The sequence below is a fragment of the Phodopus roborovskii genome, unplaced genomic scaffold (genome assembly GCF_943737965.1).
Source record: "Phodopus roborovskii unplaced genomic scaffold, PHOROB, whole genome shotgun sequence".
NCBI classification, from domain to species: domain Eukaryota; kingdom Metazoa; phylum Chordata; class Mammalia; order Rodentia; family Cricetidae; genus Phodopus; species Phodopus roborovskii.
Window position 1 is genome coordinate 11,307,416 of NW_026126433.1, and position 22,522 is coordinate 11,329,937.

Sequence of the window (22,522 nt, forward strand, 5' to 3'; positions counted from 1 at the left end):
AGCTCTCAAGACAAAGTTTTGTAAATTTCAGGTATCTTACTTACTTCCCATTAATGGATGGTTTAGGGTAAACAGGAGCCCACCATAGTGCACTGGTGCTTTCATTCTCTGTCAAGTTCAAAGATTCAAGTTCAAAGGATAAATAATCTTTCGACTCATGAATAATCTCAAAACAACAACCATATCTTAGAAAATATATAATTGGCAGATGATGGTGCTAGAAATGTAACTCAGTTGCAGAGTACTTGCCTAATATTTACAAAATCCTGGCTTTGATCCCTGGCACCTCAGAAACTAAATTAGAATGACTGCCACATGTTTTAAGAGTTACTTGTGTTGCTTAATGCATTAGGCAATTTCAGCACCTTCCACATTTTCTTGCAGACAATTTGTATTCTTTAATTTTTGGGTTTCAAGATTCTAAGAACCAAGTATTCCATTCTGGATTTTATTCCTGCCACCATTCCCTCCCCCAAGATGTTGATATATTAGAGACATATAGGGTCTTTGGAAGGTAATTCAGGTAACATGAGATCCTAAACTAAGTCAGCAAGTGACTGTTTAAAAAGAAAAGCAATAGTTTTCTCTTCCTGCACAGATACTGTCTTCATACAGGTAGACTGCAATAGCACGGAATCAAGATCAGCTCTCACAATGATGCTTACCTTGGGGGAACATTAACTTTGAACCCTACAGTTCACAATACTGTGAGAAATGGATTCCCATAAATGGAATTTTGTTATGGTAGCTCAAGTAGACCAATATAATAACTTGTAAATTATTTTAATTTTGAATGTTTAATTATGTATCTGTATACACACACACACATACGCATGAAAACAGACACACAAAAAAGCAGACAAACACACACACACACACATACACACTTCTTTTTTTCTGAAGCTTTGAGTTACTCAAAGAACTATAACTATATTAATTTCCACATGTGATTTTGAATTTGTCTTCTGTAAATGTCTGTCATATTTTGCATTAACTGTTTGGAGAAAGACTAAATGCATATATATTTTAAAATTGTAAGATTCCCTATAAATGCTTCTTTCAAAATTATTGAATAATTTTTTTATTCATAACAAAGGCTTTTGGCCCCATCAGCTTTGTCTGATACCTATAAAGCCACATTACCTTATCATTAACTAGTAATTTCCTTGTATATAATTTTCAACATTATAATCATCATTTATGTGCCATTAAGTTTTACATGTATGTCTTGGCAGCAATTTTATTTCTAAAACCCATTCTTGCAGATTTCTGTATATGCTGTCAATCCTGAAGACTGTGGACTTCCCATTTGTCTATAGTTTATTTTTTACCTTTATTTTTACTTTATGCATATGAGTGTTTTGTCTTTTTATATGCATGTGCACTACTTTAGACCTGGATCTTGCTAGCTGGTTCTAGAAGGGCATTAGATGCCATGTAACTGGAGTTCCAAGTGGTTGTGAGATGCCATGTGGGTGCTATGAATCGAACAAAGGTCTTCTGTAGGGCTGTAAGTATTCTTAACTGCTGATCCATTTCTCCAGCCCTTGTTGTTCTGCTTTGTGATCTTCACACTTACTTCCTTTATATATCATCTTCCTGATTGTGTCGGTTTGAGAATCACTATGCTCGGTAGTTTTTAGTGATTTGAATATTTTAACACCTATGTATTGGAATTGTAATAATCTCTGAATATCTCCATATGTAAAGGACATCACTTATAAGGCTCAGACATATGCCTTTCTTTTTCTTTCTTGCATTACATGTTACTGTTGCCATGGTATAGTTCAGGATTATTCTATGACCCTTAATCAGCTAATGCAAAACAAAGAAAAATACAGTGTAGTAGAGTGACATACAAGAAAACCCAGCTAGTTCTTTCATCAAGCCGATGTCTCATTTGCTTACACACTGTTAGTATTTTTTGATCATTTGTCTTTAAGTCATTACAGCTTTTCTCTTTCTGAAGTCTACCTTTTACATCTGTCATTACATATAAAAATTTAGGCTGGTGCTCATTTCAATCAGCACTTTTAAGTTAGCATTTGGTTGTATTCTGTTTTACTTTCCTATCCCCCCCAAGAAGTCTTCTTTAACTCTGTTGTTCTTTTATATATGACTTCTTCTTTAATTACAGCTGCTAGGATGTGTTCTTCTCTGTATCCTCAAGTTAATTATCTCTCTCTCTCTCTCTCTCTCTCTCTCTCTCTCTGTTGTTGTTGTTGTTGCTGTTGTTGTGTTTATGTGTGTGTGGAAAGAAAGGTTTTGTCTGTGTAGCTTTGGCTGTCCTGGAACTCGTTCTGTAGAGCAAGCTGGCCTCAAACTCATAGAAATCCTCTTTCCCCTGCCTCCTGAGTGCTGGAATTAAAGGTATGCTCTATCCACCACCACCAGGATTGATTGATTTTCTTTATGTAGTTCAAGGATTCTAGTGAATTTGGGAACTTCTATTCTGATATGCCAGTCTCTAATGTTTCAAGCCACACATGTAGTCTCTGTGAGGCCACTACACCTGTCTTAACACAGCTTCCAGTTTATTTAACAAATTCCTTTAATCTTCAGGGCTTTTGTTTGTAGGGTTTCTTGGGAGGGAGTGGGCTTTTATTTGATTAAGTTTGGTCTGATTTGGGACTGAGAGGAAAGTTTTGTCTGATTTGGTTATCTTCTTCGTTTTCACTTGTTCAAATGTATTGATAATGTCTGTGTAGGATCAAATGTTATATACCATTTGTTTTATGTTCATCATTAATTCAAGTAACACCCTTAGGCATGACTGTGAGGGTTCATAGAGGCTTAAAAATAGGACAGCATCATCCCATGGGCTAGAATCTAGGACTGGATGCAAAAGAAAGCTGTCTCTGCTTCCTGCCTGCAGAGCCAGTGTGTCCAGCTGCCTCATGCTCCTGTTACCTGACTTCCCTGCCATTGTTGACTTTTTCATCTAACTGTAAATCAAATCTACTCTTCATCCCTAAGTTGCTTTGTAAGATATTTTGCCACAACAATGAGAAATGTAACTAATATAAAATTCTTAGTCTACTACATTCCTAAATCCCCCAAGTCCACCATCATTTTAAAAATATTTCTGTAGTAAATTTCCATTGAGCATGCATTATTTTATAACACTTGACAGGAGGAAAAGAAAAGGCCCAATATTTATTGAGTGACTAGATGTAATAGTCACGGCATGAGTGCTTCAAATGGCTCTTTAAAAAGTTTGACTACTGGAAAATTTATGTCTTCAGAAATGAGTTGTGGCCAGTAAATTTCAAAGAAAGAGCAAGGTCGGTAAATCAAGAACAACTTACAGACACACAAGAGATAGGTTTTCTTTCAGGACTTTATAAACCTGTAAGTGAGAAAGATATCAGAGACAACATTAAATTATTTCAACATTAGTTTTATTGCTTTCTAGACAACCTTAGTTATACTCTATACTGCCTAATAAGTATACAGGAGTAATGAGCCTTTGACTGACAGGAGGTGTTTTTCTGTCTCTAATGATGGGTTTTCTTCTCCATTCCTGTACACTATGTGGTTTTGAAGAGTTATTTTTATTCAGTTGTTATAAATTTAATCATTTTCTAAGGAAATTTTCTGGATGAACTCATTAAGAACAGGTTTTGCTCTTTAATAGGCTGTTAGTTTCAGGTGACAAGAGGAATGGCATTTAAAATTGTCTTTAAACTCCCTTTGTTATTTTGTGGCTAACAAAACACTGGCATACAGCAGGCAATGAATAAATGCTGAATGGAAGAAAGAGTGTTTTGTTCCTGTTCTAGAATTTACAGAGTTGTCAGATTAAGCATTTCAGGTGGGTTCAGAAGAGACTTGGGAGCAGAGGCTGGAAGAGGAGGAGTGGTCACTGCAGTGGGTCACTGAGTGTTGAGAATATTATAGGTAAGTGATGTGGGGGAGCACAAAAGTCATGGGATATTGCATATTTTTTTAGGTCATTCTTGAGATTTTTTTCTTCTTAGAAACATCAGTGAGTTCTATGTATGTATAATGAATGTATATGTAGAGGATAGGAAAGGAGGTAAAAGAATATAAAGCACATGATTTCTTAAGTAGAAGTAGGCGTGGAAAATAAATAAACATTATTACCAATTATCACTCTACAAAAGAGTATCAAGGAATTGCCTTGGAGGGGTGCTGGATTGCTTAGTCAGCTAATTTGGAAGCTTCTAGATCATTTGGAAAGCTATTTTCCATCCAAGGTCATCGATGGCTCTGTTTGAGAAAATCAGCGAAGGACATGCTCCAAGGAGAGGCATATCATTAACATAATAGTTACCAGGATGTTAATGGCAGTTTATGGGCCTAGTTACACACACTATGTCCTGAATTTTCTGTGGTGTGGATCATATTTTATTTGCTTTGTATCTTCAACCTGGGATACTATGAAAGATACAAAATTAGTATTTAATAAGCATTTGCTGAAAAAATGTCAAAGGAAGGCCTATTAATGCCAGTAACATAGCTAGACAGACTCCTGGGCATGTTTTTTTTTTTAAAAAAAAAAGTGAATGTCAAACTAAGGCAACTGAGAGATCAAATACATTTATTGCATTTCACAAAAACTTTTCCATGTTTATTCAATATACAATGAAACCTTCTTGGGTAACTGCTTAAACATAGCAAAGCCTCCCAGAATAGTCCTAATCAAATGTTTCCTATGTTTGATATTCTGGAATTTTTAATTACTTAGAGGACTCCATTGTATATATGTACCACATTTTCTTTATCCGTTCTTTGGTTGAGGGGCATCTAGGTTGCTTCCAGGGGTCTGACTATCACACATAATTTTGCTATTAATATAGTTGAACAGATGTCCTTGTGGTATGAGTATGCATCCTTTGGATATATGCCCAAGAGTGGTATGGCAGGGTCTTGAAATATATTGATTCCCAACTTTCTGAGAAACCACCATACTGATTACCCAGGGGCTGTACAAGTTTGTACTCCCTGCATCAATGGAGGAGTGTTCCCTTTTCTTCATATCCTCTCTAGCATAAACTGTCTTTGGCGTTTCTGAACTGAGTTTAGCCATTCTGATAGGACTAAGATGCTATCTCAGAGTTCTCAGAGTTGTTTTGATTACATTTCCCTGATGGCTAAGGATGTTGGGATGTTGAGCTTTTTTTTTTTTTTTTTTTTTTTTCTAGACAGGTTTCTCTGCATTACATTGGAGCCCATCCTGCTGTTGTGCTGGAACTAACTCTGTAGACTGGGCTGGCCTTGAACTCACAGAGATCTAACTGTCTCTGCCTTCTGAGTGTTGGGATGAAAGGCATTCATCACCAACGCCTAGCATTGAGCAATTCTTTAAGTTCCTTTCTGTCATTTGAGATTCCTCTATTGAGAATTCTCTATTTAATTCTGTTCCCCATTTTTAAATTGGATTATTTGATGTTTTGGTGTCTAGTGTTTTGATTGCTTTGGATATTTTGGAGATCAGACCTCTGACAGATTGATGAAAATCTTTTTCTATTCTGTAGGATGCTGTTTTGTCTTGTTGACTGTGTCCTGTGCCTTATAGAAGCTTCTCGGTTTCTGGAGGTCCCCTTTATTAATTGTTGATCTCAGTGTTTGTGCTTCTGGTGTTTTGTTCAAGAAGTAGTCTCCTGTGCCAATGCATTCAACGGTACATTTCATTTTTCTCTTCTAACCAGTAGAGTATGACAGAATTTATGTTGAGGTCTTTGATCACAGTGGAGTACTACTAAGTGGTAAAAGCCAAACAGAACAAAACAATCACAACTTAAAATTCTCAGGCAGATAGATGGAACAGGAAGAAGCCATCTTGAGTGAGGTAACCCAGACACAGAAAGACAAATATGGCATGTACTCTTCCATAAGTGGTTGTTAGACATAGAACAAAAGATAACCAGTCTGTAATCCACACTACCAGAGAAGCTAGGAAACAAGGAGGACCATAAGAGAGACATACATCCCCCCCAAGAAGGGGAAAGGGACAAGATCTCCTGAGTAAGCATGGGAGCATGGGGGAGGGAGGAGAGATAGGAGGGGAGAAGGGAAGTGGGAGAAGAACATGGGGGATAAGAAAGGTCAAGTTGGGGGAAGAACAGAGAAGTAGAGCAAGGAAAGAGTTACCTTAATGGAGGGAACCATTACAGGCTTAATGAGAAACCTGGCAGTAGGGAAATTCCCAGGAATCCACAAGGATGACCCCAACTAAGAATTTAAGCAATAGTGGAGAGGGTACCTCAAATGCCCTTCCCCTGTAGTGAGATTGATGACGGCCTTAATTGTCATCAGAGGGCCTTCCTCTAGTACCTGGTGGAAGCAGAAGCAGAGATTCACAGCTAAGCACTGAGCCAAACTCCTGGAGTCCAGTTGCAGATAGGGAGGAATGATGAATAAACAGGTCAAGACTAAGTTGGGGAAATCCACAGAAACAGCTGATCTGAGCATGTGCTCCAGACTGAGAGCTGTGGAACCTGCATTAGACTGAACATGGATGTCAGTTGGGGCAAGTGGCAGTGAAACCAATATTTATCCCCAGTGAATGAACTGGCTTTTGGAACCCATTCTCTATGGAGGGATACCTTGCTCAACCTAGATACAGGGGCGAGGGCTTCAGTTCTTCCCCAAATGAAGTGACAGAATTTGATGATTTCCCATGGAAGGCCTCACTCTGAGGAGTGGATGGGGGAAGGGATGGAGAGAAGTGGGGTGAGTATGAGGATGGGAGGGAGAGGGAAAAGGGATTGGTATCTAAAATAAGATTGCTTTTAATTTAAATTTAAAAAGTGGAAAATTATTTTGAAGAAATACATTATGTTTTTATTCCTAAGTCAATTTGTTACTTAATATCCTATAAAGATATATTGTCAATGGGACTATTTAATAATAATTTTGAAGACAGAAGTCAGTTTTGACATTACTTTCTTTTTCCTAGATTATAAGAGCCTGGAAATAGTCTAATTGTACATCCTATACATGTTGCTTAGTTGTTCTTTCCACAAGGGTCATAGACTATAAGAAAAGACTGCCATGTCCTCCATCATGGTAACAACTCTTAGGCATGGGATACTTGGTTGGATATGGGATTGAGTGGCCTCTGGACAGAAAATACTATAAACTGGTCCTTAGACTTTTTAGCAACTACAAGCCACTTTGCGGTATCAGTGATGGAGCACTCCCTCTAGTCCAGAAAATTCCACATTTTTCTTAGTTTTTGAGTTTTTCATTCCTCATGATGACAAATGGACTCTGAAGCAGCCTTTACCAACCTTTACTTGTTCATGATATTTAGAAAATCCTAGAAACTTCTGCATTGTATGTTTTCTTAAGATAAACTATGACATATATATACTTTTTTTTTCTCAAACTGTGGAAAGGTATTATTGATGGCTGACATTGGTCTGATTCTATGAAAACTAGACTTGCTCACATTTAAGAGATGTCAAATAATTTTAAACTTAAGACAAAACCTCTTCAACATTGTCAGTTCTCAATGCTAAGGAAATAAAGTTTCTCTGAATTAACATGACTTTTCTTACCCTTTCTCAAATACCACATCCTGTATTTTATCCAAAGCCATGTCTTACTATAGCATAGCTTCTGGTTCCTGGTGTTGGGACATGCCATACTAATGGGATATTCAGTATGCACTGTGTATTGTTTTAATTTGTGAGTATATACAATGTCACAATGATATATAAATATGTATATATATATACATATGTGTGTGTGCATAAAAGATATCAGAAACTTGGAATTTATATACATATAGACTTAAAAATTAGGTCTTCAAGTGAAAATTGCATTTCTGTTATACTTTATTAAATATTTTACTCAATTTTTTATATAACTTACTGGTTTTTTTTTACAATAGCCATATGATCCCATATCAAGGTCAACGTGGATTCTCCTGTCTCACTTTAACAAGTGCCAACCACACCAGGCTCCAAAATCATATTCATTCATTTTCAACATAGCCAGAAAAACCACAATTCACTCTGATTTTGTTTTCTTATCTCTGCCCATAGCTTTCTCCTATCCCTCCATCAAAATTCTATGTTATCTATCCACAGCTAGAATAAAAATAAAAAATAAAATTAGCTTCCAAAGTACCTTGGCTTTGCTTTAAAATCTTTCTGGCTTTCCATTTCAGCTTAGACTGAAATTCCAAGTTCACAAAGCTCTTCCCTTCCAGTTCCTGCTGATTTCCCAGCATCCCTCTCTCAGCACAGTGTGCCATACTGGATTCCTTTCTGCTTTGTGCACACACCAGGTCCTTTTCGGTGTTTCATCTTTTCTCTTACTTCTTGTTCTATTTTTGTGTTCTGAAATGTTCTTCTCCTGTGGCTTCATTTGACCTGTTCCTTTTCTTCCTTAGGTCTAAGGCTCAATGTCTTTCAGTTTATCCTAGCCCACCCATTATAAACGAGTAAATTATGTTGTATCATCTACCCACTATTCCTTATGTTTAGCATTTCCAGAATATTCTTTGCTTCATTATTTGCGCATTCTCCAATTTCACACAAACTCTAAGCTCTATGAGGACAAGGCTTAATGTTATTGCTTTCAATCACACTGTGTATCCTGTCCCAATATTGTTCTTGGTTGGTATTCAGTAAACACATGTGCAGTAAGTGAATTCTCTTGAAAGAGTTGTTTTATTTGTTTGGTAGACTGCCTTGATGCTAATCTTGCTTAGAAGTAATTACTTTATTTGGAAAAGCATGTGTGTTGTGTTCAGTATTCAGAAAGAGTAAACGGCTGAATATACATCTTCCCTTGGCTGTAACGTGATTAAAACTAATTGCAGCAACTGAACTTTAGGGACAGCATAAGCATCAAAGGAACATTGTTTTTGCAGTATTGGAGGCCAGGTAGGAGTAATATCCAAATCTTCTTCTAATGATTGCCTTATAATTAATTACCAACCCCTATGAAGGATTTCAGCTGCTTCCTGTGTCTGAAATCTGCTTAGCCATTCAGAATTCTTTTTCCTGTCTTATACGTGTGTGTGTGTGTGTGTGTGTGTGTGTGTGTGTGTTTACTTTTTGGGTGGGGAAGTTGTAGAAAGGGAATCCTGAGAAGGCAGGGAAAATTCCTCAGGTGGGTGGGGGATAGAGAAGAGAGGGTAATGGAATACACTGACAGGAAAGCAGAGTGGAGATGTGACCCTCTAGAAGGGAGATGGTGAGAGAGGTGAACTAATGAGAATAAAGTGTAAGTATACATATTTATGATGCAGAATGATTTTGCTTGGGCAATCTAAGACCAAAATAGTTCTTTGCTTACTTGGAATTTGTCAACTATTAGTATACATTAGTAGATGTGAATATCAGATTCTTATGGAAATTTCTATTCATTATGCACATGACTTAATAATAAAATTAAAATTTGAATCCACGGTTTTAAGTCTTTACCTGGAACCTCAACATTTGAGGACACCCATACAATTGATTGGGGATACTTTATCATCTTTTGCTTCCACAGTACACTAGATGTGTGGATTTATTGTCATCAGACCTCTAGTATTTTATAGCATATCCAAATACACATAACAAATACTTTTCTGAGATACATAAATGTGTTCAGGCTGGGGCTAACTACTTGCCTAGCATTCACAAAGCAAGTTGGATATACAATACTACATAAACCAGGTACATGGATGTATACCTGTAACCCCTGCACTCAAGAAGCACGGGCAGCCAGTAGATACATCTACATTATAGCACCTGCATCTGCAGCTCAGAGAATACGTGGTGGATGGGGTGTGGGTGATACAGATTATAAGATCAAGGATGTCAGGAGAACTTCTGTAAAGCAGCCTCTCATAGAAATGGTTGCATTAAAAAAAAAGATTTAAACAATGGCAATATCACTAGGGTACTAATGCAGATGAGGTAAAATCTCATGGGGGTAACACTCCTGGACAAGGAACTATAGGCAAAGGAAGACTGCTGAGAAAGGAAGAGTTAGCTTATTCCAGGGATGAACTTCTTAATTGGTTATCCAATGCAAAGTGGTCAGGCCTGCATTTATACACACAAACAACAAAATAGATGCAGCAGGTTGTATTTCTGAAAACACACACACACACACACACACACACACACACACACACACACCTGTAATGGAAGGGAAGAAGAGGCTATCAGTTTGAGGTTCGGGGGAGAGATAGAGGGAATTGGAGAGGGGAATTGGATGGCGTGTGCAAAGGGAGTAAAGTTAAAGGTAAAGTGTAGTGAGATATTCACTTTGTCTGCTTCGTGGCAGTGACCATGCCCGTTGGGATGGAGCTGTGGAAGTAGGTCTGAGGAGGAGCCGTGGAACGCTCTCTGGCAGGCAGTACGTGGAGAGGAGAGCATCCGGTGGAACCTACTGGTGTTCATATCTCTAGGTTGTAAGTTATTTCTCCCTGAATAAACATCTGTTTGACCTAATTGTTTGTCCTGATCCATATTAAACTGCGATAGTAAATTGATGTTAATTGTATTTTAATTTTAAATATATGCAAAAAAATAAGTGGAGACAGAAGGGTCAGAAGTCAAGATCATCCTCTACTACATGTCAAGTTCAAGAAGAGCTTGGGCCACATGAGACTTTTCCTTGTGGTAGAATTTACCTAATGAAAAAACTTGAGTAATGTTTGCCTTGTCAGTTGTTGCTGGATAATGACTGTTTCCCTAGAAACTACATATCCTATCAGGCTCTCCCTTGGAATCAAGTAGTTCCTGAGACCAGTGAAATCTGTGTGTGATCTCTGGCAATACCTACGGTATTGGTAGTCCCAAGTGTTCTCTTCCTTCAGCATTTCTGACCAGATGACACTGAAGTATCTGAAAATGGGTCAAATAATGGAATTGGTGTGGCTGAATCACAGCATGTGTGTGTGTGTCATACCTCCAAAATCTAAACACCTACATTTGCTTTGAACTTGATATGAATGAGAAACAAACTTACATTTTGTTATGAGATTGAGATTCTGTGCCAGCAATAGTTATCATATCCATTAGCTAAAAAGAATATGGTGTCATTATGTGTATTACAGCAAATGTATTTCCTTTTTCATTCCAGTGCTTATTTTTCATATGAGAAATGTGAAGAACAAAAAGGATTTACTGAGATTACAGAATATAGTTGCTAATAACTAAACTAAAACCTAAGGTTTTAGGTATCATACATGAGTTAAAGTATGGCCCTTAAACTAGTCCCACTGCATATTTTTAAAATAAAGTTTTATTGGGTTCCTGTCACACTCACTACTCTGTGTACTATTTCAAATTGCTCAGTTGCTACAGTAGTAGAGATAAGAAAATGGAATAGATTTTATACAACTAGTAAAGCTTAAAATACCTGTTGTTTAGCTGAACTGTGTGTTATAGTACATTGCACTGACTTCCCGAGGCGACTCTCATACTGGATACAATGAAAAGGCAGCCTTTAATTTTAAAGCTGTATACATTTCCATGTTAATTGGAATTTAGGAAAGTCTATTAATTTCACGTTTCTACTTTTTGTATTTTTTCTGTTGTATAATATACTTCATGAGTCACCATCCTTCTCATCTACTTTATGGAAGTTGATAATCCAGCTACTTTTGCTTCTAATAGAAGTTCCCAGAGGAGTGTAGGAGGCAACTTGCAGGGTGAAGTGAGGAAAATTACTCACATATTTTCCCACTTCCTTACCCTTATCCCAGTAATGAGAAGAAGAATATATAGGTGGGTTTGTTCCCTTAGATTCTATCCCACAGTGTCCAATCTATACCCAGAACAGTGAGAGATAAGACCTAGTGTTTCTCTGAAGTTCAGAAAAGATCTTCCTTCCTTCCTTCCTTCCTTCCTTTCTTTCTTCTTTCCTTCCTTTATTTTTGTTCATTTGATTGTTTCCAATCCTTTCTGCCTACAGCATTCCTATCTTTAATAAGGGCCAGTAGTGCACTTGTCACTGCTAAGCAGAAGTTGAGGCCAAAGGATTAGCTTGGACAATGCAGGGAGACCTTACTTATCCAATGTGGTCTTTCTTTCATACTCATTCTTAGAAGCTTTTTATACATTTCGATAATGACATGTGAACCATGTTTACCAGTAAGTGCATTGTTGGCACAGCCCAGATCCTAGCTTTTGCATGTATGCTTGTATATCTACATTGTCTCATCAGTTTTTTTCTACTTTTACATAAGAAGGTGCTGATGAACATTAGTATACAAATAACTTAAATCTATTATAATTTGTTTAAAAAATTGTATAGAGTCATTAAAACTAAGCTATCAATAATTAAAGTGAAATTTTCTATCATCATAGTTACTCTGACAAACAAGATTGCTATAACAATGTAAGACAACCCTTGAATGTACAAGAGAAGGAAAAAATCAAAAAGGTTCATAGCAGAAACCTTTATTCATTTTATAAAGCAGTTAATTTTGCATTACTGCAACAAAATAGCACAGCTACCTTAGAGAAATGACAAGGCTTACTCTACTCAGCGTGGCCCATGCATGACTATATCAGTGTAGTACATAGCAACGGCAGCAGTGTATCTCGGGACTAATGGCCACATGATGAACAGACACAGAAGCAAAGGATGAATGTATCCAGGCTAATGCCTCATGTGAACTAAATGTGGTTGAATTAGAACTATTTAGTAATTGAGTGCAAGTTGACCAGTGATCTAACAATTGGGTTCATTATTCAAAGGTTCTCCATCCCTCAAAGCACCATCCTTCCAGGCAGGACTTAAAGCACAGCACAACATTGGAGTAAACAAATCACATTACATCAGAGCATGTTTTTTCCTGGTAAGTTGCAGTCATGATTTAATTCCTCAGGGGTATGGAGGTAGATCAATGGCCAAAGAATTGAGTCCCTAACATACATGTAAAATATGGGAATGGCTATACATGCCTATAACACCAGCACTAGAGGGCAGGAGAAGAAGATCATAGGAATGTCCCAAAACAGCAACCACTGAATTCTGTGAGAGTTTGTCAGAGTAAAATGAGGTGGAGGTGAAAAAGCAGGATACCAACACCCTGCACGTGCGCATGTGAACACCCAGAACCACATACACACGCACGCACGCATATACACACACACATGCGGGAAACTGGTTTTATCAGATAAACCAATGGAAACATCCTTTTGGAATTGATAAGAGGAAGTGTCAAGTAGGAGAAAATATAGAATACTAATTTATTCTTTTTGATTAGATGCTAAGTAAATTGGTGGCAGAATTAAATGGCCATACTGTCACTTTTCACTTCTGAGAAAAAATCCCAAAGATGCTCACATATCCATGTATCTAGTAGCATTATTTACAATAGCAAAGCTATGTGATCGGCCTGGAAGCATCATTGAGTGTATAAAGGAAGTTTGGAGATAAATGTGTAATGGAGCATAACTCATCCATAAAGAAGAAAACATTTGTGTTGTTCCTATGAAAGTGGTAGCATCTGGAGATGATCATATTAAATGAGATAAGCCAGTCTTCCATGAAGTTGTAACAAAGTCCCTCATTATTCCCTTCATATGTTGAAGCTACCCAGGAAACTAGGACATGAACATAAAGGACAGACTACTAGAACATGTAAGATGAGAAGCAGTGGGGGGAGATTAAAAAGTATGCAATAGAGGGGAGAAATACTAATAAAGAACATAAATATGTGTGCATGCAAATGTCATAATAAAACCTGTACTTTGTATAATTAAGATACAATTATTAATGATGAGAAAGTGCTGTTAGAATTTGTTTTTATATTATTATTGAGAATATTACACACACATCCAATTTAAAGTGATCATATGTAACACATATTTTTTTTTCCCACCAAACTCCTTCTTTTGTCACCCACAAACACATCAAACTCCAAAGTTTGTGTCTTCTTTTGTTACAGCTTGATATGTGTTTGGGTTGACAAAACAGAAGGATGTTTGTCAAATGACTACTGAAGTGTTTCCACATATCCAGGGGGATCTTAGTTCTTAGTTATTAACCCTTTCAGCTTGTCCTAAATTCCAACTTTCATACTTCTGCATTATCTTGAATTTGAAGGATTTAACCTTGTGATTGCTAAGAGAGTAATAGTCAACTGAGAAGAAAGCTTTCTTATGATTCTGTGAGGAATATGAAACATCTTCTCCAGCTTTGTTTTTATACATGGTGTCGGCTATCTATTATGTGTTCTACACTTCTGGTACATTATTTTTAAAGTTATTTTACTAGCTGACCTGAGGCCATATCACCATGGAAATAATTGTGAGTCTGAGAAAATACATTCTATAGCCACCTACAGAATAGGGTACTGCTTTTTCCTCTTGAAAACTGTATCACTTACCCAAAACATATGCAATTGAGACAGAATTACATATAGCTGTCATGGATGTATAGGAGGGATTGATTGGAATTTTATTATGTTGATCAAATCTTTCTGAGGGCCTGTCAACAGGCCCCATCTTGTGAGACTCTCAGGTCTCCACAGCTGAACCCATAAAGGTAATAATAGCTGTTATTCTGAGGATAACATCCCATATACAATTATCTTTTTCTAGTCCCATAATTTTATTTTTTCTCTCCTCTTCTTTCCTTAGTTTGAAATCGGGAGCGTAATTTCTGTAAAGAAAGCATATGATTTGGAGGCTTCCCCTTTTCTCCCCCTTTCTTCAATGATTTGGACACCAGCCTACCTTTAAGTGTCATCTGTTGAGAGAGTCAAAGAAGATTGGGTGTGGTTATATGCTGACGATGAACTATTCCCAATGCATCTTGCATGGACTCTGAGTTAGTGCTAAAGCCTAGATTTCCAGCTGTTTGGCCATGGGGAAAATGTTTAACTCTCCATTTGGAGCCCTATGAAATTGGAAAAGTTATATTTACTCACAGTTCTATGATGCACTCAACAGAAACTTAACAAGTTTCGTCTGCCTTATTCATTCCTTTACTGCTATTTTACCTTTTGCATGCTTTCCAATCAGTTATTTTACTTTCAGTCATTATTGTTTTAATCACTGTATTAGAAATTGAGAAAGCAGACATAGCATCAATTAAAATGAGTTGAGGGGATTTAGACAAAATACACAGTGTCTAAGTATTATGCAATTTTGCTGAGTAAAGATGCTGAGATCTCCCAACTTTAAGTTATCCACTTGTTCTTCAAGACTCAACTGTGAAGTTTTCTTCTCCTTCACTACCACACCCAATTTGGCCAGTCTGGGTGAGGCTCCCTCTGCCTTGTTATCAAGGCTTTCTGTTATGTTTCTTTCTTAGCTATTATTACACTTATAATTTTTCTAAGTTATGTTCCTTCATTACAATATATTCCTCTGAGGGGGTAAAAGAACATCTTATTCATGGTCATTTTACTCAGTATTGTTTTAATATCTTAAAATTATCTTTTGACTCAAGGAATAAAAGTTAATAATAACTGAAAAATCAGTCTGTGTGGGATAAAACCTAGAGATACTTTAGGTAGAAGCAAATAAGATACTTTAATTCTCTGTGTGTGTGTGTGTGTGTGTATGTGTGTGTGTATGCATGAATATAAAACATACTATTTTATTATTGATTCTGGGGACTGTATTATTCTTTCTGGTGCCCTAGGCTAGTTAGTATAATTGATATATAATGAATTTAGCATGATAAAGTAGATATTGCAGTCCTTGGAGAATAGAAGCCATAAAGCACACTTGCAATGTATCCTGTCGAGAGAGGAAAGCAAAAGCTCCATGTATATCTGGAAGAGTGAAAATCATTCCTTTGTTCTACTGCTAGTGTGGACAGAAGTGATTCCCAGTACTTGTAGACTTTCTCCAGGGTAGCATGGAAGATCAGCTTTCTTTACTTTTCCCACAGAAATGGCTCTGTTTCATAAAAGACCAGAAGATAGGAGCTTATTCAGAGTATGGGAAGGAGATATTAATAGCCTTTTGGGACTCTTGAGTGCAGAAAATGGAAAAAGGTAGACAGAGCTTATGCTTCTTGGTTTTCTGTAGGGTCTTCTACATGGAGTGCTAGGCACCCTGGAGTATTGTCATAGAGAAGTCACCTACTCTGGTAGGATATGCCACCAGCATCACTGTAGACTTCATTCTTAGCCCAACAGGAAGGTGCATTTTGTGCCACCCTCAAGCCAGCTTCTAGTTCATCCTCATTTTATAATAAATGGAACATTTACACACAGATTTTACTTTTCTCCTCTGTCTTAATGATCTTCCCCTGTGCCTTTGATAGATTAAACATAATAGAAACCAATTTTAATTCTAATTCAGTGTTCTCTGTAGGAGAGGATAGCTGAAGTTTAATTACAGGTCCTTTATGCCAAGTGTGTGTGTATGTGTGTGTGTGTGTGTGTGTGTGTGTGTGTGTGTGTGTGTCCGCGCAGGCGCGAGTGCACACACAGGCAGCCTATGATATGATTCCTCCAAAATTCTTGTCTCAGAATAAGCCCATGATCACAATGGTCACATGCAGTACATTATCATGAAGTGTGATGCTTTGGGGATGTAAACAAGCAGAGGACCCTGGCAGCCACAGAAACAAGTTTCTGAAAAATCTAATAAACCCAGAGCTTTGGTGCATTTCAAATGATTTTTGGTTTTGTTTTGTTTCCTCCATTATGTAAATGTACTGAAGAGAGACTAATAAAAATGTGGATTATGGCATGGATCTTCCTCTGTGTTGGCCATTTCATTGCCCACTCACCTCCTCTCTCAGCTGGGAAGAAATCTCACAGTTCCTCTGAGACTTCGAGGTCAGAACATGTTCTAGAGCATTCTGAGTTTAAAGCATGTCCACTGTGGCTTTAAAATACATTTCCTCCATATAATTGTCCTTTAGAGTATGCATGAAATTGTGTATTGCAGGCTTTCTGATTATTCTGGGTCTCCTAAATCACAGATCTGAATAAATACTTAAGAGTATAGTGTATTTCCTAGCTTCAATTTCTGATCTGATACTTTGTATATCTCCTTGTGTGTTTTATTCTGTGCAAATGAGATGGGATTGTTAGTATTTGTTTTCTAAAAAAAAAAAATCAGAGATGTCAGAGAGATGCCGGGTGAATACATATGATCACCTATGTTGTTGGGCAGCTGCTAGGTGCATGGAAAACATGGAAGCATTGCTAAGACCACATTACAAAATGCGTTAAATTATATTTCTGGAGCTTCTCTAATATGTAAAATACAAACAGGTGAGGATTCTTTCATGAGCATCTGGAACTGAAGGGGAGTTTGTAAAGAGATGCTTGAGTTACAATGGATGATCTATAAAATGCTGGAGAGCAGGGAGGGCTCATTTTGCTGAGTGATAGGATGAAAATGTCCCAACAATACTGCATTTCTCAGGAAGATGAAGGGTCAAAGGATCATCGCTTACAGGGGATCTTAAATTCTATTTCTTTCATTATTCTCTTATTTTCAAATGTTAGAGAAATACCTAGTCCTCCTTTATTGGGTTACAATACTTGCCATTCACACCCTCCAATGCTCAAAGGTCCCGTGATGCCCAGCCCAGTGTAGGCAACTTTGCCTTACTAGTGATTTAAGCTGTCATGATAAATATTGTGGATGAGTCCATGACCAAAGTGCTGTGGAGATGGTCAAGCAGTGTTTGTAAGTAACTTCTTGCCATGGCTTTCATCCAAATAATGCCCAACATTCAACCAAAGGTTGAATATTCTCCACATGGTTTGGCTTGGTGAGGTTTTATGTTTTTATTACTATCATAAACTAAAATGATGAAAAACAAATCTTAATTTTAATGATAGCACTACAATGTATTAGTATAAACCCTTACATTTTATAGGAAGGAACATATATCCCTTTATATATATATATATGTATATATATATATATATATGCATATGTACTCATTTATAATATTAGATATAAGTGGTAGGAGAATGAGATTTAGATAAACACATTGCATTATGACATATATATATATGTATGTATATATATATATATATATATATATATGTGAGTGTGTGTATAATTTCCCTTTAGTTTTATAAGGCACTATAATTATTTTAAGTAAACATGCCTATGCCTAATTAAATTTATTTTTCCAATTGTTATATATGAAAATTAAATAATATATTTACATAAAAGTGGTTGATTATGTTAATAATTTGATAAATATAGTTAAAAACACTTAAATGCATTCTTGTATGTTTTATTTTTTTCAGGATGTTCACCTTTAGTTTACAATTCAAACTTTGCATTTATAGTTAATGAAGTAATAAAATAATATGAAAATTATTTCACCATTTCCTTTACCTCCAAGCAGAGCAAAATTTCTTTAGTAATACTTTCTAGGAAGGGTATTAAATTTTTTTCTGTGTATGAATGTGTGTGTGTGGTGTGTGTGTTTTCATGGCTGTGTGGATATGTGTATGCTATAGCCCAGGTGTGGGAGTCAGAGAACAACTTGTGCATGTCAGTTACCTCTTTGTATTACTTGGGTTGCAGGGATTTGGCTCAGGTCAGCTAGTTGTGGTATGCACCTTTCTTAACCCTTTAAACTATCTCACTGGCTGAGGAAACATCTTAGATAAATATATATATATCTTGGTATTTTCCTAATGTATCTTCTTTGTTGTAGTTCCATGTGAATGGATGGATGAACTAGGAGATCATACAAGGTTTCTGCAGCTAATCTGTGTCCTCATATACTTCACCTTGGACTTGTCATTTCTGTTGATACAGCCTTACTTCTTTGAGTATTTATGATTTAAGGTACCAGAACACATTTACTGAATAAAATATTCCTGAGAGATGTAGCATCATGACATATAACCAGATGGGATTTTTATTTATAATTATTGGTAATTACTTGGCCTCAAGGTGAAATAAAAAGTGAAACACAAGACAGATTGGAGGGAGAATTTGAGAACAATATACTGTAGAAAGGGTGCTACAGATACTAAGTATAGAATTTTATGACTAGGTTTTGTAGGGCCAGCTATCTTCCTTCCAAATCCTTCATGGTAATTATTTACACTGCAAAGGATGATACAATGATTGCACTTATATTCATAACTCAGTATTCTAACTATAAAACTTTAGATATTCAAGTGAATTGTAAACCATTTTCTTATGAAAATTTCATATACTGAAAATATTATTTTAATTTGGGGGGGTCTTGTTTCTTTTGGAAACTGCAGTCTTTTGTATCTCTTCATCCTGGCTCCAATTAATTTAAAATATCCTCCCCTATTTTTTCACCCTTTGCTGTAAAACTAGCCTTGCTTTCCACCCCATTTGCTTTTATAAACACCAGCTTTCAGGCTCTGCACTTTCTAACTTGACCTTTCATCATGTTTATTTTATTTTCTCAGTTTACTGAGTGTTCTTTATATAAAGGGCTATCCTGTTAGTAGTCTAGTTTCATTACATATTATTGTTAAAGCACTGTATGTTTATTACATAAAACAAGTGAGTAAGATGAAAGCCATAGACACTTCCTGTAATCCTCCCCTGAAATGAAGTTCAAGGGATTGAAAATAATTAAAAAGAAAATTTTTGTAGGATTGACTAGGTTGTGAATCTAAGGAGGTAGGCAAAGATTTTCAGGTTTCCCTCCCTTTTTTTTTTTTTTTTTTTTTTTTTTTTATTCTCCTGTTAAATACTTGGCCTCAGACTCAAGCAGAACAGCAGATTGTGTGATGTGTGATAGACATGAAAGACCAAACAAAGAGGAGCTGCAAGTACTGGGAATGCTAGAGATCACAGAGTGTGAAGCAACTCTATGAATTTGCTCAAGCACTCCTGAGCTTTCTTCTGGGCTGTTTGTACATAAAGCTGAACTTAGTAAGCATGGCAAAGATGCTGAGAACTGAACTGATTTAATGCACAGAGCAGACTCTCTGGTTCTATACAGACAGGGAATGATCAATAGTATCACAATGGCTTTAAAATTGAATTTATACCAAAATCACCCACATTTGTAGGACTTTAGCTTAATGTAGATAACTGCATTCCAAAGTAAAATAAGTTCTCAATATTTACCAAGATAAGACACAAATGTCCAAAAATTTCCATGACAGAAAACAAAGTTACCCAGAAATTAAATATGTATGAGTATGCTCACAAGAAGAAGAAACCAATGACTGCCATTACTATCACCAAATTGGAGATGATCTAGCAATTGTGGGTATACCTAGCAATTGTGAACGCACTTGACATAAGCAGAAAGAAAGAAAATCCCAACAAAACTTACCAGATACAAAGAAAAAATTCAACAGTTGAGACTAAAAGGTATAGCAATGGAAATGAAAAGCTTATTGTAGAATGATGCTGTCAGTTAAGCCAGTGAATTTGAGGATTAGATCAATAAATGAGCAAAATTTCCATCATCAAAGAAGTGTCATGAGAAATGAGAAAACCTTTCAAACAAACGGAAAACAAAGTTACAATATTAGAAAAAACAAAAACACCCAAAACCTGTTATGTAGTTAAATAGTGCTTAGAGGGAAACTTAATACACAAAATCTGGTCTTGAGAGGCAGAGCTTGAGACACCAGTATAGATTCTGTGTTAAGAAACCATAAAGGACAAAAGGGAAGATGAATGAAAAACAAAGCAAGAGTTAGCAGAGGGAAAGAATTAAGAAAGCCTTGGAATTAAATTTGTATTTAACTATAGAGGGGAAGTCATTTAAAATTTAAGTGTGAAGAATGATGAGCCTTAAACAGAATGTATGTGTACCCCCCAAACACCCAAAGTTTGAGGATCATTGTTGAAGATGGGTCAAAGCCTTAGAAGTCAGAGGCAGTGGATGACTATAGATAACATCCTCTTAGAGACACAGCAGGGCAGCTGCACATATTAGCTCGCAAGCAGTTGGAACAGCATGCACAAGACCTGTGCAAGCCTAAGCCAGACACAATCCCAGCTTGAAAAGGGAGCTGAGCACACAATTTTACCCCTAGCCTTAGAGTACTGGCAGTTAATAGCTGTTAGAAAAGAGAATATTTTCTTTAAGTATATAGGCCCTGGTAGTGTAGGTTGACCATGTACAAATGGAAGACCACACACCCAAGAATATTTGAGCAGAACACGACTCACATACAAAATTGGGTGGACAAGGAAGGAGTTGGATCCAAGAAGAGTTGGGGAGGGGTTGATATGATCAAAACACATTGTGTGACATTTTAAAAGAACTAATAGAAAGAATTAAAAGGTCAGATTTTGAAAAAGTCAATAAAATTAATTTGATTATCAAAATAGCTGAAAAGTTTATTTATGTATTTATTTCCTATTTTACATGTCAATCCCAGTTTCCTTTCCCCCACTCCTTTCCTCCCTCCTTCCCTCCCTCCCTGTTAACCTATCTGCCCCCTCACATGCACCATAACCACCCTCCCCTCCCATCCCCCCACCCCAAATCTTCGTGTAGGGCAATGCCATCCAGGTGGGGTCATGTAAATCTGTCAGGTCATTTGAAGTAGGAACTAGGACTTCTCTCCTGTCTCTAGGTTACAAGAGTATCCCTTCATGGGGGATGTGTTCACAAGGTCCTTTTGTGAACCAGGAATACATCCTGGTTCCACTGTCTGAGGTCCCTTAGACTGCTCAGTCCTTATAGCTGAGACCCATATTCAGGGGGGCCTGAGTCAGTCCCATGCTGGATTCCCAGCTATCAGTCTGGGAGCTGAAAAGTTTTTAAAAGTGAGAGATATTATACAACATCAAAAACAGGAAGAATATTGAGAACAACATTATCCCCAATACATAAAAGATATTGAGGGACAATTTCAACTTTATGCATACAGATTTGACCATTTCAATGAGATGGCACAATACTTGAAAATAAAATAATACTAATATCACCCAAGATGAAAGAGATGAAACAAAATATTCTGAAAATTTCTAAAAGAATTGAATTAATGGCTTGAACATATTCCAGAGTACTGGTCAGGTGATGAACCTGTCACTGTATCATAGCGGTGCCTCCCCGGTCTGCACCTGTTGAGATCCATAGAGAAGAATACAGTGTCTCAGATGCACTTCAGTAATTTCATTCTTTCTTAATTGTTTGCAGGACAGGTGAACATCTTGCTGTCACATCAATGAACCTGATATTCTATTTCTTATTGTTCTATGATTTGGAATGTAAATTCCTTCATCATAATATTTTAGGGAGTGAGGATTTGTTTTAGGATTAATGGTTTTAAAACATCAGTAAAATTCCTATATGCTTAACTAAATGTGGTTTCTTTGAAAGTATTTAGATCCGATTCCTGACACATCTCTGATGACTACTCAAAGCCACATTTAATCTACACAAATATATTTATTCATGTATTAACAGTCTTTACAAAACCAGTTCAACCTAATTTTAATGGAAGCACAGGTGAAAAAAAAAACAAATAAAGTGAACCTAAATTTTCAAATAACACAATCATATTTTTGTAACCAAGCCACCAAAACCTGTCTAAGAATAATCATTGTTTCTTGGTGCTTTAAATTCAAAATCACTTGGCAGCACAGTAAAGCCCCAAGCTATGGAACTCTTAGACAACAATTTGGAATAGAAG